This window comes from Chenopodium quinoa, unplaced genomic scaffold (genome assembly GCF_001683475.1).
Source record: "Chenopodium quinoa cultivar QQ74 unplaced genomic scaffold, ASM168347v1, whole genome shotgun sequence".
NCBI lineage: Eukaryota > Viridiplantae > Streptophyta > Magnoliopsida > Caryophyllales > Amaranthaceae > Chenopodium > Chenopodium quinoa.
Window position 1 is genome coordinate 1691421 of NW_018742733.1, and position 6000 is coordinate 1697420.

Consider the following 6000-nt stretch of genomic DNA (forward strand, 5'->3'; position numbering starts at 1 on the left):
CCTCGTGCTTCATGGCCTCCCTAAAACTTTTGGGTTCATTTCCACCTGTGATAGCAGCAATATATGTTCTATATTTCATAGAAAACCGGTGAGAATCAATAAAATGTGTTATAGGGTAAACAATACCTGAGGAAAGCGATGTCACAGGTGAACGTTGAGAAGATGCAGATGGACTACTATTTCGGATCGTATGCGCCAGAAAGTCACGGAACTTTACGGAAGGAATTTTTGTTCTCTTGCCTTTACCCAAGGCCTCATCATCGTTTTGCTGAACACCCATTGCTGCCTCTGTACTATGCTCTCGCTGCCTAGCTTGCTGTTGTGTCTGGGGCTGGAAGGTGTCGTAACCTGCTGCCCATGCTGAACAGCAGACGCAGGGGAGTCAGTAGGCTGGTCTGCGTGCCTGGCAGACTCTCCCGCAACCTGGTTGTGGGGTGTGTCTTCATGCCACAGGCTGGCTGCGTTGTGGCCTGCTGCCCCTTCACCCATATCATCAAATCCCACGCCCCTCACATCGCTCTCATCATTCTCTAAAGAACACTCATCATCACTCACTCCATCATCAACACAAGGCATAGAACATGTCACGGATTTCTCAGTCACAGTAGATGTAATAAATGGAAATTCATCCTCATGAATGGTCGAGGGAATAATCGGTCGTTGGACAATCACCCTCAAGCCAAACAATATTTCTACCTAAACCAACCTAAGACAAGTCTAGGGTAAGTAAAGGATCGTATCCACAGGGAATGGGTATGAGTACACCGAGAATATGAAACGGTTGTAATCTAGTTCAGTCACAAGTTTGGGGTTTGATTAAATAACTACTATGGAGACAAACACTAGGGGAAGGAAATGGGAATCGACACCAACCAAACCTATGAATCAAAACAATAAGCAAGCATGTACACAAATTGGTGATAGAAAGGGCACTCAACATTGTCTTCTACCGAAGCCACCACACTAAGCATTCTTAAACCAAACTCAACTAGCAAGATAGGCCAACCAAGTTTTAACAATGGGAAGTAGACTACTAACTCGGGTTTGTCTTTCAATCGGTTCGAGATAGTACTAAGGCACAAATAATTGGGATTTCTCTCCTAATTACCGCAACTAATAAGACTACTATATCATCCAAACAAGGAACCGTAATCAAGATAGAAATTTGGTCTAATCATACAAGAAAAGGTTCACTTCTTTCGAAACCACAACACTAAGCATTCCTAAACCAAACTCAACTAGCAAGATAGGTCAACCAAGTTTTAACAATGGGAAGTAGACTACTATTCGGGTTTGTCTTTCGATCGGTTCGAGATAGTACTAAGGCACAAATAATTGGTATTTCTCTCCTAATTACCGCAACTAAGACTACTACATCATTCAAACAAGGGACCGTAATCAAGAGGAATTTAGCATAATCATACAAGAAAGGGCTCACAACTAGACCTCATCTTTCAATGCAAGCATAGAAGTGAATACATGAGCAATAAGTGGCCATCCAATTACACATGCAATAACCAATTCTTTAACAATCAATCATCAATCCAAAATGAACATGCAAGCACAAATATCAATCAACCCATGGCTTGGTTGGGTCTTCACCCAACCCCTAGCTAACTAACTACTCACTAAACATGGTAAAGAACATTCTAACAACAATATCTAAGTTCAAAATAAAATCTAACTAATTGAAGAGAGTAGTAAGAACAAAGTAGATTGAACATGCAACAATAATTAACCAAGATTTAGAGAGAAATATATAATTCAAAGCAATTAAAAAAACAGAAAATAAAGAGTAAGAGATAGAGGAAAGAGATTACTAATGAAGCTTCAAGGTTGAGAAAATGTTGAAAGTGAGAATACAAACATCAATTAATCTACTTCAATGATTGAGTTGAGAGAAACTAAGCTAATTAATAAGAGTTTAGAGAGTTAAGGGACTAAGGAGACTAAAGGGAAGAAGGTGATCTTCTCCAAGGAAGAAGATGCTGAAAACTGAAGCCAAGGGTCGTATTTATACACCCCGAAATCACATCGTAAAATTCGCCTAAAAAGTCGGGTCTGCATGTAGGAGCGCCCGCTCCTACATAGAGGATCGCCCGCTCCTCAGGCTGGAGCGCCCTCTCCTCCTGCAGCAATTTGAGGCAGTTTGGTGACAACCAAGGAGGAGCGCCAGCTCCACTTTGGGTGCACGCCCTTCCTCCTGCAGCAATTTGAGGCAGTTTGGTGACGACCAGGGAGGAGCGCCCGCTCCACTTTGGGTGCACGCCCTCTCCTAGCTGCAACAACTTGGGGCAGAATATGGAAGATCAGGGTGGAGCGCCCTCTCCTCAGGGGCTGCACGCCCTCTCCTCTTGTGCTTTGCTTCCAATATAGTTCTTTATGTTCATGCTATATGACCAATTTCTCCTTGCATCTACAAACACGAACACACACATAAAAAGGAACGGGAAAGCCAAAAGTTGTAATCATCCGCAAAAAGGAGTCGGAAAAGGGGGTAAAGAGGGGAAAATGACAACAAAATTGTGCTAAAAATACCATGATAAGTGGACAAATAAAACACTTATCAATGAAAAATCACATCCCTCGAAACAAATATTTCTCGGGTCTCCAAGTCATACATCTTCCACCCCTTTTTCCCAAAAGGATATCTGATGAACATACATTTTCTACTACGACTTGCAAACTTGTCACTCTTGCTTCTTTGATTGTGAGCATAGCATAAACACCCAAACACTCGAATATACTCATATGAGGGTTGTTTGTCAAATAAAATGTCACAAGGGGTTTTACAATCAAGTAAACGAGATGGGGTTCGATTAATCAAATGACAAGCGGTTTGGACACACTCCCCCCAAAATTTGAGAGGTAAATTGGCTTGAAATCTCAAAGCTCTAGCAACATTTAAGATGTGTTGATGCTTACGCTCAACACGGCCATTTTGTTGAGGTGTTCCGACACATGAGGTCTCAAAGTATATGCCATTTTCAAAAAAATAATTCTTCAAAGAATTAAACTCCGTACCATTGTCACTATAAACCACTTTGATATCTCGATTAAATTGACGTTTCACAGTAGCAACAAAATTAAGAAACATATATTCAACTTCCGTTTCATTTCTTAATAAATAAGTCCACACCCATCGAGAATAATCATCTACTATAGTTAAGAAATAATGAGCACCACAAGTCGAAGATGTCTTGTAAGGCCCCCATAAATCTATGTGAACAAGTTCAAAAATTCGACTAGCTTTATTTTGACTCAAAGGGAAACTACTCCGATGTTGTTTTGCTCGAGGACATACATCACATGATTTAAATTTATTGCTACTACGACTCACAAAAGGAAGTTGTTGAAGAACCTTTCCCGAAGGATGCCCCATACGTTGATGTCACAACTCTGTTGATTGATCCCCATCTATCTTCAAAACCTTCACCATAGGAACACCCCGAAAATAGTATAGTCCATCCACTCATTCACCTGCTCCAATCACCTTCCTCGTCGCTAGGTCCTGTATAACACAAAGTTTATTAGTAAATTGCATGACGCAATTTGATTCATCACATAATTGAGTTGTCGAAATTAAGTTGCAATTCAATTGAGGGACATAAAGAACATTGTTAATAGTCAAGCCCCCTTGCAATAGAACCGATCCAATTTTGGAAGCATTGGCATAATTCCCATCCGGCAATCCCACCGGATAATGGCTCACATTCGTCACATTTCTCAAAAGAGAAAGATCACAAGTCACATGGTTTGAGGCACCAGTGTCAATAATCCAACCCAAATCGTGCTTACTGGGAAGCTTGGACTGACGAATAGAGTTTAAATAATCAAGTAGTTGCTTTATTTGAGCCGACGTGACCCCTACAAGGGCAGCCCCATCTGCGGTGGTGACAGCAGCCCCTTGTAGAGGCCGAGAAGCAGGTTGTCCGCCTGTGTTGTTAGCTCGAGCGGGAGAAGCAACACCCACCTTACCCATACCTCGACCCTTTTCACGTCCACCCCACTCGGGATATCCTGGACGCTGAAAACAAGTGGCCATATCATGGCCCTGACGGTGGCAATGAGTACAAAACAAATCCCTAGCCATCACGCAACTTCTCATGATAAACACACAATTCTTCACACAAGAAATTTAATAAAAAATAGAATTTATGAACCCTCACAAACTCACAAAAAAAAACGTGGAACTGATCAAATTCCCACAAATTGAGTTTGTATTCCCACAAACTCAATCACAACTCCCACTAATTATAAGTGTGAACTCTCACAATTATAAAAAAAATTGGCACCCAAATATGATCCCACAAACTGAAGAATGCCGCAAATAATCTGCACAATGATCCGAAACACTGTTCCGATCCAATAAAAAAAATTAATTTATGTGAACTCTCTCACTCTCACGAAGGCACGAAATTATGTAAATTACGTGTAATTAAATCGTCGGAAAAAAATTTTGGATCAAATCTAAGCTCTTGATACCATGAAAAAATATAATGAATAATTCTCTGTAATTTTCATTCATCACAATGGCCACATACAATATGTATATATTAGGTATACTTGGAGGGAAAGACCAAATAACCTAAAATAGCTCACAATATATTCTAGGATATATTTTCACAATATTCACAATTATCTTGTTTCCTAAAATATATCCCAATAAAGAATGGTGCACCTGTTTGGGTTCGATATCAATATCCTCACAACTATCCACTCTACGTTTCATTTCGCTAAAACTCAACAATCCATATAATATTATAAATATCATCATTATATTTGATATCATTCACATAAACGATACTACTAATTAAATGAAGTAATTAATTAAGAACTCCCTATTAATAAAATTTATATGTATATATAGTGCAAACTTAAGACTTAAGGCTGTTGAGGATAAACACACCTCTTGTAAATCGACCAGACAGACAAATCATAAGCACACACAAGCTACTAATTTGTTCAAATGTCACACTTAACCCAAACTATATGAAATATTCTCCAAGATCAACAACACCACTGGCAATATCAACACATATAATGCAGCAACTTAAAGCAAAGAACGAGCATAGACAACCAAGCAAGAGACACACGATTTTTACGTGGAAAACCTCTTCGATGTGAAGAGTAAAAACCACGGGACTTTAGGAGTCCACCCAAATTGTTCTTATTATGATCAAAGGAATGTTACACAAACACAATTCCAAGTCTAAAAGATGGATACTCAATTACCCAACAACAACAATCATAAGAACAAATTAATCGAGGAAGAAATTGAGAGATAAAACCAGAAAATGGAGCTTCTGTCCAGAAGCCATATCTCTCGAACCAGAGCATAATATTACAATCCGACCGTTGAAAACAAATCCCTAGATGTCCCGGACAAGATATCAAAATTTTAGCTAAATCGGACCATGAATGAGTTTCGATCGAGGATGATTTCTGAGCCTGCGATGTGAAAACCGTGAACAGGGCTGCTCACTTGAGCTCTCTGTATTTTTCTCTTACTCTCAACTAATTGCTTCCCTCATTAACTCACTATAGTTGGCAGCAAGTAAGTGATGTTTTTAAGGCTCAAAGAAGCACTAACACCACTTGGGCTAAAACTTAACTAGTTGCCCCAAAAGCTAACACAACATCAAATGGGCTTTCTCCACATAGGAAGGGACCCATAGCCCAACACGTACAACATAGCTCGGTTTGTATTGGAGGATATACTTTGGAGGATATATTTTGGGAAATTATTAGGATATATTTAGTTTCCATTTTTTATGCTTAGTATATATTTTTATGCCTAGCATAATATCTTTTTGGGATATCTTTGATTATTTCCTAATTCTATCGGGTTTGGGAACGATGTATTATTTATTGGCCATGGCCATCATTATTGTAATTCAAGTGATTAAGTTTATTCAATTTATCATATTCTCATAAATATTTTAGCATGGTATCAAGAGCAGGTTAATTTTTTTTTTCTCTTTACAAACCCATACAATG